Below are 13,753 nucleotides of genomic sequence, written 5' to 3'. Positions count from 1 at the left end.
TATTTATTTATGTTTTTTATCTATGCAATTCAAAGTGAAACTATGATTGGGGAACTTGTCAGTCAGCAGAGATCTGTCTAAAGTTGCTGTTTTTATATGTATGCATTATATTCCTTTGCTGTAATAAACCATTTATTTTGGGGTAGATGCATCACACAAAAATGGAACAATCTGTAAGGGGGGGGGGACTTTGGCGGTTGGCTGACTCCGGTTGTCTAGCATTATCAACTGGTCTTGTGTGGTGAGTATCAAATAATGGCTATCAAACAAAAACACAGTTTTTACTGATGGTGCCATATTTGATTGTTATACATATAAAATGTGTAGCTAGCAATTTCTATTGTTAGAAAAGGAGTGTGTGTGTGTATATATTTAATTACAGTTGAAGTTTACATAGTTATGTTGGCGTCATTTAAAATTAGTTTTTCCAACCACTCCACAAATTTCTTGTTATCAAACTACAGTTTTGGCAAGTTGGTTAGGATATCTACTTTTTCCATGACCCAAGTAATTTTTCCAACAATTGTTTCCAGACAGATTATTTCACAATTCCAGTGGGTCAGAAGTTTACATACACTATGACTGCGCCTTTTTTTTTTTTTTTACCGCTTGAAGAATTACAGAAAAAGGATGCTATGGCTTTAGAAGCTTCTGATAGGCTAATTGACATCATTTGAGTCAATTGGAGGTGTACCTGTGGTTGTATTTCAAGGCCTACCTTCAAACTCAGTGCCTCTTTGCTTGATGGGGAAATCAGCCAAGACCTCAAAAAATATTGGACATCCCAGAAGTCTGATTCATCCCTGGGAGCAATTTTCAAATGCCTGAAGGTACCACGTTCATCTGTACAAACAATAGTACGCAAGTATAAACACCATGGGACCACGCAGCTGTCATACCGCTCAGGAAGGACACTCATTCTGTCTCCTAGAGATTGAACGTACTTTGGTGCTAAGAGTGCAAATCAGAGGCCGCTCAGCAAGGAAGAAGCCATTGCTCCAAAACCGCCATAAAAAAGCCAGACGACAGTTTGCAACTGCACATGGGGACAAAGATCGTATTTTTTGGGGAGAAATGTCCTCTGGTCTGATGAAACACAAATAGAACTGTTTGGCCATAATGACCATCGTTATGTTTGGAGGAAAAAGGGATAATGACCATCGTTATGTTTAGAGGGAAAAGGGGGACGCTTGTAAGCTGAAGAACACCATCCCAACCGTGAAGCACGGGTGGCAGGATGATGTTGTGGGGGTTCTTTGCTGCAAGAGAGACTGGTGCACTTCACAAAATAGATGGCATCATGAGGTAGGAAAATTATGTGGATATATTGATGCAACATCTCAAGACATCAGTCAGGAAGTTAAAGCTTGGTCACAAATGGGTCTTCCAAATGGACAATGACCCCAAGCATACTTCCAAAGTTGTGGCAAAATGGTTTAAGGACAACAAAGTCAAGGTATTGGAATGGCAATCACAAAGCCCTGACTCAGTTACACCAGCTTTGTCAGAAGGAATAAGCCAAAATTCACCCAACTTATTGTGGGAAGCTGTGGAAGGCTACCTAAAACCTTTGACCTAAGTTAAACAATATAAAGGCAATGCTACCAAATACTAATTGAGTGTATGTAAACCTCTGACCCACTGGGAATGTGATGAAAGAAATAAAAGCTGAAATAAATCATTCTCTCTACTATTATTATGACATTTCAGATTCTTAAAATAAAGTGGTGATCCTAACTGACCTAAGATAGGGCATTTTTACTAGGATTACATGTCAGGAATTGTGAAAAACTGAGTTTAAATGTATTTGGCTAAGGTGTATTGGGGACATCCCAGAACTTCCGTCTTCAACTGTGTTTTTCTCTGCAAAAAAGAAACGTCCCGTTTTAAGGACCCTGTCTAATTTGTAAAAATCCAAATAACTTCACAGATTTTCGTTGTAAAGGGTTTCCCATGCTTGTTCAATGAACCATAAACAATTAATGAACATGCACCTGTGGAACGGTCATTGAGACACTAAGACACTTCTGTTGATTCTGAAAATTAATCTTGATGGTTGTACAGTCTCAAATAAAACTGTGAAGGACCTCTGCGTTACTCTGGACCCTGATCTCTCTTTTGACGAACATATCAAGACTGTTTCAAGGACAGCTTTTTTCCATCTACGTAACATTGCAAAAATCTAATTTTCTGCCCAGAAATTATGCAGAACAGTTAATCCATGCTTTTGTTACTTCTAGGTTAGACTACTGCAATGCTCTACATTCCGGCTACCAGGATAAAGCACTAAATAAACTTCAGTTAGTGCTAAATACGTCTGCTAGAATCCTGACTAGAACCAAAAACTTTGATCATATTACTCCAGTGGTAGCCTCCCCACACTGGCTTCCTGTTAAGGCAAAGGCTGATTTCAAGGTTTTACTGCGAACCTACAAAGCATTACATGGGCTTGCTCCTACTTATCTTTCCGATTTGGTCCTGCCGTACATACCTACACGTACGGTACGGTCACAAGACACAGGCCTCCTAATTGTCCCTAGAATTTCTAAGCAAACATCTGGAGGCAAGACTTTCTCCTATAGAGCTACATTTTTATGGAATGGTCTGCCTACCCATGTGAGAGACGCAGACTCGGTCTCAACTTTAAAGTCTTTATTGAAGACTCATCTCTTTAGTAGGTCCTATGATTGAGTGTAGTCTGGCCCAGGAGTGTGAAGGTGAACGGAAAGGCACTGGAGCAACGAACCGCCCTTGCTGTCTCTGCCTGGCCGATTCCTCTCTCTCCACTGGGATTCTCTGCCTCTAACCCTATTACAGGGGCTGAGTCACTGGCTTTACTGGTGCTCTTCCATGCCGCCCCTAGGAGGGGTGCGTCACTTGAGTGGGTTGAGTCACTGACGTGGTCTTCCTGTCTGGGTTGGTGCCCCCCTTGGGTTGTGCCGTGGCGGAGATCTTTGTGGGCTATACTCGGCCTTGTCTCAGGATGGTAAGTTGGTTGTTGATGTAAGTTGGTGGTTGAAGATATCCCTCTAGTGGTGTGGGGGCTGTGCTTTGGCAAAGTGGGTGGGGTTATATCCTGCCTGTTTGGCCCTGTCCGGGGGTATCATCGGATGGGGCCACAGTGTCTCCTGACCCCTCCTGTCTCAGCCTCCAGTATTTATGCTGCAGTAGTTTGTGTCGGGCGGCTAGGGTCAGTCTGTTATATCTGGAGTATTTCTCCTGTCCTATTCGGTGTCCTGTGTGAATCTAAGTGTGCGTTCTCTAATTCTCTCTCTCTTTCTGTCTTTCTCTCTCTCTCGGGGGACCTGAGCCCTAGGACCATGCCTCAGGACTACCTGGCATTATGACTCCTTGCTGTTCTCCAGTCCACCTGGCCGTGCTGCTGCTCCAGTTTCAACTGTTCTGCCTGCGGCTATGGAACCCTGACCTGTTCACCGGACGTGCTACCTGCCCCAGACCTGCTGTTTTCAACTCTCTAGAGACTAGAGGTCTACCGATTAATCGGAATGGCCGATTAATTAGGGACGATTTCAATTGGAAATCGGTATTTTTGGACACCGATTTTGCCTTTTTTAAATATTTTTTTTTACAACTTTATTTAACGAGGCAGGTCAGTTAAGAACACATTCTTTTTTTCAATGACTGCCCAGGAACGGTGGGTTACCTGCCTTGTTCAGGGGCAGAACGACAGATTTTTACCTTGTCAGCTCAGGGATTCAATCTTGCAACCTTACAGTTAACTAGTCCAACGCTCTAACCACCTGCCTCACGAGGAGCCTGCCTGTTACGCCAATGCAGTAAGAAGCCAAGGTAAGTTGCTAGCTAGCATTAATCTTATCTTATAAAAAACAATCAATCAATCATAATCACTACTTATAACTACATATGGTTGATGATATTACTAGTTTATCTAGCGTGTCCTGCGTTGCATATAATCAATGCGGTGCGCATTCGCGAAAAAGGACTGCCGTTGCTCCAACGTGTACCTAACCATAAACATCAATGCCTTTCTTAAAATCAATACACATAAGTATATATTTTTTTAACCTGCATATTTAGCTAAAAGAAAGGTTAGCAGGCAATATTAACCAGGTGAAATTGTGTCACTTCTCTTGCGTTCATTGCACGCAGAGTCAGGGCATATGCAACAGTTTGGGCCTCATTGCGAACTAATTTGCCAGAATTTTACGTAATATGACATAACATTGAAGGTTGTGCAATGTAACAGCAATATTTAGACTTAGGGATGCCATCCACTAGATAAAATACAGAACGGTTCTGTAATTTCACTGAAAGAAGAAACATTTTGTTTTCGAAATGATAGTTTCCGGATTTGACCATATTAATGACCTAAGGCTTGTATTTCTTTGTGTTATTATGTTATAATTAAGTCTATGATTTGATAGGGCAGTCTGACTGAGCGGGGGTGGGCAGCAGCAGGCTCGTACGCATTCATTCAAACAACACTTTTGTGCGTTTTGCCAGCAGCTCTTCGCAATGCTTCAAGCATTGCGCAGTTTATGACTTCAAGCCTATCAACTCCCGAGATTAGGCTGGTGTAACCGATGTGAAATGGCTAGCTAGTTAGCGGGGTGCACGCTGATAGCGTTTCAAACGTCACTCGCTCTGAGACTTGGAGTAGTTGTTCCCCTTGCTCTGCATGGGTAACGCTGCTTCGAGGGTGGCTGTTATCGATGTGTTCCTGGTTCGAGCCCGGGTAGCGGCGAGGAGAGAGATGGAAGCTATACTGTTACACTGGCAATACTAAAGTGCCTATAAGAACATCCAATAGTCAAAGGTATATGAAATACAACTGGTATAGGGAGAAATAGTCCTATAATTCCTATAATAACTACAACCTAAAACTTCTTACCTGGGAATATTGAAGACTCATGTTAAAAGGAACCACCAGCTTTCATATGTTCTCATGTTCTGAGCAAGGAACTTAAACGTTAGCTTTCTTACATGGCACATATTGCACATTTGCATTATTTACACCAAATTGAACATGTTTTATTATTTATTGGAGGCTAAATTGATTTTATTGATGTATTATATTAAGGTAAAATAAGTGTTCATTCAGTATTGTTGTAATTGTCATTATTACAAATAAATAAATACAAATCGTCCGATTAATCGGTATCGGCGTTGAAAAATCATAGTCCGTCGACCTCTACTAGAGACAGCAGGAGTGGTAGAGATACTCTTAATGATCGGCTATGAAAAGCCAACTGACATTTACTCCTGAGGTGCTAACCTGTTGCACCCTCGACAACTACTGTGATTATTATTATTTCACCATGTTGGTCATTTATGAACATTTGAACATCTTGGCCATGTTCTGTTATATTCTCCACCCGGCACAGCCAGAAGAGGACTGGCCACACTTCATAGCCTGGTTCCTCTCTAGGTTTCTTCCTAGGTTTTGGCTTTTCTAGGGAGTTTTTCCTAGCCACCGTGCTTCTACACCTGCATTGCTTGCTGTTTGAGGTTTTAGGCTGGGTTTCTGTACAGCACTTTGTGGCATCAGCTGATGTAAGAAGGGCTATATAAATTCATTTCATTTGATTTAACAGCTTACAGACAGTAGGAAATTAAGGTCACAGTTTTTAAAACTTAGGACACTAAAGAGGCCTTTCTACTGACTCTGAAAAACACCAAAAGAAAGATGCTCAAGGTCCCCGCTCATCTGCATGAAAGTGCCTTAGGCATGTTGCAAGGAGGCATGAGGACTGCAGATGTGGCCAGGGCAATAAATTGCAATGTCCAAACTGTGAGACGCCTAAGACAGCGCTACAGGGAGATAGGACGGACAGCTGATCGTCCTGGCAGTGGCAGACCACGTGTAACAACACCTGCACAGGATCAGTACATCCGAACATCATATCTGTAGGACAGGTACAGGATGGCAACAACAACTGCCCGAGTTACAACATGAATGCACAATCCCTCCATCAGTGCTTAGACTGTCTGCAATAGGCTGAGAGAGGCTGGACTGAGGGCTTGTAGGCTGGTTGTAAGGCAGGTCCTCACCATACCTCACCGGCAACAACGTCGCCTATGGGCACAAACCCATCGTCGCTGGACCAGACAGGACTGGCAAAAACACATTCGCGCTTATCGCCGAAGGACTGAGCGTTACACCGAGGCCTGTACTCTGGAGCGGGATCGATTTGGAGGTGGAGGGTCCGTCATGGTCTGGGGCTATGTGTCACAGCATCATCGGACTGAGCTTGTTGTCATTGCAGGCAATCTCAACGCTGTGCGTTACAGGGAAGACATCCTCCTCCCTCATGTGGTACCCTTCCTGCGGGCTCATCCTGACATGACCCTCCAGCATGACAATTCCATCAGCCATACTGCTCGTTCTGTGCGTGATTTCCTGCAAGACAGGAATGTCAGTGTTTTGCCATGGCCAGCAAAGAGCCCAGATCTCAATTCCTTTGAGCACGTCTAGGACCTGTTGGATCGGAGGGTGAGGGCTAGGGCCATTCCCCCCAGAAATGTCTGGGAACTTGCAGGTGCCTTGGCGGAAGAGTGAGGTAACATCTCACAGCAAGACCTGGCAAATCTGGTGCAATCCATGAGGAGGAGGTGCACTGCAGTACTTAATGCAGCTGGTGACCACACCAGGTACTGACTGTTACTTTTGATTTTGACCCCCCCACCCCCACTTTGTTCAGGGACACATTCAATTTCTGTTAGTCACATGTCTGTGGAACTTGTTCAGTTCATGTCCTAGTTGTTGAGTCTTGTTATGTTCATACAAATATTTACACATGTTAAGTTTGCTGAAAATAAATGCAGTTGACAGTGAGAGGACGTTTCTTTTTTTGCTGAGTGTGTGTAATATATATATACACTGCTCAAAAAAATTAAGGGAACACTTAAACAACACAATGTAACTCCAAGTCAATCACACTTCTGTGAAATCAAACTGTCCACTTCGGAAGCAACACTGATTGACAATAAATTTCACATGCTGTTGTGCAAATGGAATAGACAACAGGTGGAAATTATAGGCAATTAGCAAGACACCCCCAATAAAGGAGTGGTTCTGCAGGTGGGGACCACAGACCACTTCTCAGTTTCTATGCTTCCTGGCTGATGTTTTGGTCACTTTTGAATGCTGGCGGTGCTTTCACTCTAGTGGTAGCATGAGACGGAGTCTACAACCCACACAAGTGGCTCAGGTAGTGCAGCTCATCCAGGATGGCACATCAATGCGAGCTGTGGCAAGAAGGTTTGCTGTGTCTGTCAGCGTAGTGTCCAGAGCATGGAGGCGCTACCAGGAGACAGGCCAGTACATCAGGAGACGTGGAGGAGGCCGTAGGAGGGCAACAACCCAGCAGCAGGACCTCTACCTCCGCCTTTGTGCAAGGAGGAGCACTGCCAGAGCCCTGCAAAATGATCTCCAGCAGGCCACAAATGTGCATGTGTTTGCTCAAACGGTCAGAAACAGACTCCGTGAGGGTGGTATGAGGGCCCGACGTCCACAGGTGGGGGTTGTGCTTACAGCCCAACACCGTGCAGGACGTTTGGCATTTGCCAGAGAACACCAAGATTGGCAAATTCGCCACTGGTGCCCTGTGCTCATCACAGATGAAAGCAGGTTCACACTGAGCGCGTGACAGATGTGACAGAGTCTGGAGACGCCCGTGGAGAACGTTCTGCTGCCTGCAACATCCTCCAGCATGACCGGTTTGGCGGTGGGTCAGTCATGGTGTGGGGTGGCATTTCTTTGGGGGGCCGCACAGCCCTCCATGTGCACGCCAGAGGTAGCCTGACTGCCATTAGGTACCGAGATGAGATCCTCAGACCCCTTGTGAGACCATATGCTGGTGCAAAGTACTAAGTAAAGGCTCTGAATACTTATGTAAATGTAGTATTTCAGCTTTTTGGGGGGTATTGTGTGTAGATTGATGAGGGGGAAAAAAACAATTTAATCCATTTAAGAGTATGGCTGTAACTTAACAAAATATGGAAAAGAAGTCTGAATACTTTCCAAATGCAGTGTAACTCCCACCGACTACAATTCCAGATAGTCCTGGTTGTATTTACTCAGTGTCTCTATTGCTTTGGTATTTCAGATAACAATGATGCTATTTTACCACCCTGCATGGATGAGAATGAGCCAAGTGTCTCAGATGACTCCATCACCATGGGCTACAGGCTGCAGGACCTCACTGTCATCTAGGTCATGGCTCTCATGCAGGAGAAGAGTGAGTGTGGAAACTGTCTAATTTTGATTCATACATAGGTCATTCTTGGGCTGCGGTAATATTTTTTACAAATATACTTTTTTTTACTAGAATAAATGCATTTTCTGAACACCCCACAACATTAAGTACATACTAAACCTTCAAGAAAAAATATTTTCCCACCTCAGGCATTAAGGCTCTTTTATTATTGTAAATTTTGTCTGACATGGACACCGTTTATCTTCAATATGGAAGTTGTCTGAATATGATTATAAAAGATAGTTGTGTCCCCCAAACCAATTAAATTATTATGAATATAAAATATATGTAAAGTCTCAGAATTTTCTTATATTTAACCCTGAAATAGACACATTATGTGTCAGTGGGCTCGTAATTTATTTTTTTATTTTTTATGCTTTCAATTCAGAATTTTAACATAAATCTAATCTTCTTGGGATTGTCCTTAACATTTCAGGCTGAGCTCAGAAAACATTAAATTCATATTTATTCATCTTTTCCATTTTATTTAACAAATATTGTCATGTGACGGGGTTGAGGCTAGGGTGACAGGGTTGAATATTGTAACGGAGTTAAAGAGACATATCTGTTTCCATTTAAACTAGTTTAGTTTACTATCAAAATCACTCCAAGATTTACCCCAAAACATTGCATTTCATTGTATGCAACCATGTAATAAGGACATTAGATATATTTAGAATAATCTGGGTTTTATTAACCAAACTGCAGTAAATATCGAAATAAATAAAAACACATCAGGCATTAGGGTAATTAATGACATTCAACAGGTTTCATCATCAAACTGTTTCAAACTGGCATTTAGAATTTTAATTTGTACCTTTAACTAGCCAAGTCAATTAAGAACAAATTCTTATTTACAATGACGGCCTAGGAACAGTGGGTTAACTGACTTGTTCAGGGGCAGAACAACAGATTTATACCTTGTCAGCTCGGGGATTCGATCTAGCAACCTTTCGGTTACACTCTAACCACTAGGCTACCTGCTGCCCCAGGCTGTTCTAGAATGCTAGAACAGCTGTAACTACAGCACTAGTGTCAGCATGACTATCCTTCTCAGGAGCACCATATTCATTCATTCGTGGTTTTCTTCCTGAGAGTATCCCACACATCTCTCTCAACCTCTACGTGGCGGGATGTCACACGCTGTGAGGATGGAATCATTTCAAGGACTTCATCGAACTACCAGTTGATGTCGTCTCAAGAAGGCCATAAAAATCTGGTACTACACAATGCATACATTTCACTTGTAGACTAATTTCATCCGTGCCGAGGATGATGCCTGAATAAAGGTAATCTTCATATTCCACTACACACCACTGCTCAAGAAGACCTGGATTTCGTCCATGGGTTGTGGATTTTCCTCATTGGCTGGCTATTCTGGAGCAGCTAGGACCTTCTGCCTGGAACTGAAATGCTGTGAGTTAAAGCATGTAAAGTTTAGGTCCTTTGTTGAACAAAGGCAGCTGACAGCACGAGACATCAGGAGAAAGGGTGATGACCTGGTGTATTCTCATGGTGGAGGGCACCGCTATTATCGGGCTTGGCATCATCTCCATTGCACGTTCAACATCAGCACTCTTCATAAAGAACAGCTTCACTGAAGTGTTTGTCTCACGGAGGGCTTTGTAAAAGCTCCTGTGCATCACTGATATCACGGCCTTTAGCCACCAACCTGACGTGTTTGTCTCACGGGGGGCTTTGTAAAAGCTCCTGTGCATCACTGATATCACGGCCTTTAGCCACCAACCTGACGTGTTTGTGTCACGGAGGGCTTTGTAAAAGCTCCTGTGCATCACTGATATCACGGCCTTTAGCCACCAACCTGACGTGTTTGTCTCACGGAGGGCTTTGTAAAAGCTCCTGTGCATCACTGATATCACGGCCTTTAGCCACCAACCTGTCTGCCGTTCTCTTCAACGTTCCTCCCACACCATCAGGAGCCCCTTTTCTATGGCTTGACTCCAAAAAGTTCCATGTACCAGCTTTGAATCCATGTTTGTGTAATTCTGTTGTGAAAAGCAGGAAGTTGCCATCTCTGACGCTCTCTCTCACAAGGTATTATGCCCTTTTTTCTGGGTCAGCATTTTGACGTGCTCGACACTACCTTTGTCTTCTTAGAATATATACATGTATACACTGTAATCCTTGAGTAATTTCAAATCAAATCAAATTGATTTATATAGCCCTTCGTACATCAGCTGATATCTCAAAGTGCTGTACAGAAACCCAGCCTAAAACCCCAAACAGCAAGCAATGCAGGTGTAGAAGCACGGTGGCTAGGAAAAACTCCCTAGAATGGCCAGAACCAAGGAAGAAACCTAGAGAGGAACCAGGCTATGTGGGGTGGCCAGTCCTCTTCTGGCTGTGCCGGGTGGAGATTATAACATAACATGGCCAAGATGTTCAAATGTTCATAAATGATCAGCATGGTCGTATAATAATAAGGCAGAACAGTTGAAACTGGAGCAGCAGCACGGTCAGATGGACTGGGGACAGCAAGGAGTCATCATGTCAGGTAGTCCTGGGGCATGGTCCTAGGGCTCAGGTCCTCCGAGAGAGAGAAAGAAAGAGAGAATTAGAGAACGCACACTTAGATTCACACAGGACACCGAATAGGACAGGAGAAGTACTCCAGATATAACAAACTGACCCTAGCCCCCCGACACATAAACTACTGCAGCATAAATACTGGAGGCTGAGACAGGAGGGGTCAATTTAGGATCTAGAGCGACTTAAAGGAACAACTGAAGTTAAGAGCCTTGCACAACTCTCCTAACACTAGGCTACCTGCCTTACAATATATTTTTTGTTTGGAACACATTACAGCATGCTTCATAAGTGAGTATGAATAATGTATAATATATTGAATAATTAATCTGTTTAGATGCAATATTCATAAATAAAGTAAATAACTCAACTCTGTCACAGGTTTACAACCCCGTTACAATGAAACGTGGTGGGGTTGAGTGTGATGGGGGTTGAGTTTTTTGGCTCAGAATGGCCTTTGCTCCTCATGTGGTGAAGGACAGGAGACCACATCTTGTGCATGAAATTAATAGATTGTATATTTTTATGGGTTAAAGTATAATTTTGACATGTACTAGTTTTCCATCTTTATTCCATGTAATGGGGTTGAGTTGGTCAACTCAACTATCCCCAAATTACTTTAAAAAACAACAAAGTACAGATATACAAAAATGTGATTACGTGCCTGTTTCTGTACCATGATGTTGAAGATGTCACTTCCTGATGGCACATAAGGGTGGACTGACCATTTTTATTGTCAGTTTGTTTGGTGTGACGGAGTTGAGTGTAGACTGAGGGACAGAGCTAAATTGTGTGATTTTAATCAATAATCAGGAATTTATTTGATAAAAATACTTTCTCAACAAAAGAACACAAATATATGTTTGCATTAATGGCAAAAGTTATTAATTATGTGCACATTTTAACATACATTTCCCAAGTAAAATTTAAGTGAAATGCCTGGGGGACATGACACAATTCTCAGTGTCAGTTAAAACATATGATTTTTTTAAATAATAAAGTTTAAATTAATGCTATATTTATTTCAATTCATTATATTGGACATTTCAATGTATATACAAAATATTTTAACATGTGATTTTGGTGACCCAATTCTCTATAAAAAGTCAGAGGGACTGAAATATTACCTGAGCTGAAGAATGACCCACATACCATACATAATTACTTTACTTGTGAAGAGGGTGTTTGACAGTGTTTTTCTTCTCCCAAGGTTTAAGACAGGACTATTCCTCCATCCCTGCTGCTGCCACACCATTCAGGAGTGTTGGTACAGCCATGCTGTCACCTTGTAATTATGGCTAGTGATCTGGAGTTCGACAAGTATAGTCTGGAGGACACAGTCGCATACACACCTCCTCCCAGCCAGCTGCCCCACTACTGGCCCTCCCCATTGGGCCAGTCATCCAGATCCATAGCCCAGCCTGGTCACAGCAGCAAAGGCCTCCCAGACAGGCCAACACTCAATCTAAGCTGCTTAAACTCGCAAGGAGCATAGGTAAAAAGAGCACCTGAATAGAAAATCCAATTTGCCACACAAATTCACATATTGACTTTTACTTGAAAACAAAAACAAATTGACACTACCAGTTTAACATTATCTGCTGTGTGTGTTTGACCAATTGTATATGTGAAATGGGAGTTGACCCAGATGTAGGTTGTAGGATGCTGAAAAGCAGCATGCCCAACGTGAATTTACCACCTACTTGCACCAGCCTCCACTCCCTCCAGGCAGTCAGGAACAGCCGCATCCTGGAGGCTAATGGCCAGCTCCCCACAAACCACCCCACATCCCGCCTGACCCCTATCGCAGGTTGAACCAGGTCTCCACCTGGTGGGTTAGTATTTTAGTAGGGAGAGCATATACTAAACCATAATGTCTATACACACCATCATGTACATATATATTTATATTCCGGACTATGACATTGTTTATTCTGATATTTTGGGGATTTGTGTGTATTAAGTATTACTGCACTGTTTGAGCTAGAAACTGAAGCATTTCACTGCACCTGCGATAACATCTGCAAAATATGTGTACACAACCAATAAAATTTGATTGTATCTCATCAAGTGTATAGAAATCCATAGGAACTGAATTTTGTACTTGGTTTTATTTCATACACATGTGTAGGCCATAATATTTCCAAACGTATTATTACCTCCTACAGTAGGTGCGTCTTCAGTCAAGCTTAGGAGTGGTGGGCAATCTTCATTTGTCCCTGCCAAAACCTTGAGCTCCAGTGACCCTGCGACTGGAGCAGTACGCCAGTCCCTGAGAGAATCATTTCAGGCCTCTTCCATCAGAGGGCTGCAGAGACCCCAGTCCATTAGCCCCGCTGGTTTGAGGAACCCCTGTCCCAGTAAGGCCCTCTCAGTTGGAGAGTACCTGTCAAGTCATGGTCATGTCTATGCCTCCCCTGAGAGATCCACTACCCTGATTTGGGACAGAATGGGGCAGCCTGCCAATGCACATAGGCAAAACGGTATACTCAACATTCCTTAGTAATCTGTAAGAAACTCTCACCTCAAATATTTTCACTTCATGTATTAAAGTACATTAAACAGTAGGTTTGATTTCTGTGCATTTCATTTGAGTTGTCATTTTCTCCTGCCGATCATACAGTGGGGCGGCAGGGTAGCCTAGTGGGGTGGCAGGGTAGCCTAGTGGTTAGAGCATTGGACTAGTAACCGAAAGGTTGCAAGTTTAAATCCCCGAGCTGACAAGGTACAAAATCTGTCGTTCTGCCCCTGAACAGGCAGTTAACCCACTGTTCCTAGGCCGTCATTGAAAATAAGAATTTGTTCTTAACTGACTTGCCTAGTAAAATAAAGGTAAAATTAAAAAAATACAGTACTGATTTATTTAGTGTGGCTTCACGATCCCTTCCACTGGAACTGGACACATCCCTCCTTTCTCAGTTATACATGCAAGGTGCTGCACAAATACATCTTAAATGATTCAAATG

General features: G+C 42.8%; 1 long non-coding RNA gene across 1 annotated transcript; it reads left to right on the top strand.

The window, feature by feature from the left end:
• Positions 1–3,761: 3,761 nt before the first annotated feature.
• LOC109892105 (uncharacterized) lies at positions 3,762–13,354 on the top strand. Its single transcript, XR_002255564.2, has 3 exons — positions 3,762–3,810; positions 8,091–8,222; positions 11,998–13,354. It is a non-coding gene; the product is annotated as an uncharacterized LOC109892105 (long non-coding RNA).
• Positions 13,355–13,753: the final 399 nt, after the last annotated feature.

The sequence above is a fragment of the Oncorhynchus kisutch genome, linkage group LG6 (genome assembly GCF_002021735.2).
Source record: "Oncorhynchus kisutch isolate 150728-3 linkage group LG6, Okis_V2, whole genome shotgun sequence".
NCBI lineage: Eukaryota > Metazoa > Chordata > Actinopteri > Salmoniformes > Salmonidae > Oncorhynchus > Oncorhynchus kisutch.
The sequence above is the reverse complement of the archived record's forward strand: the minus strand, read 5'-3'. Positions and strand labels throughout refer to the sequence as shown.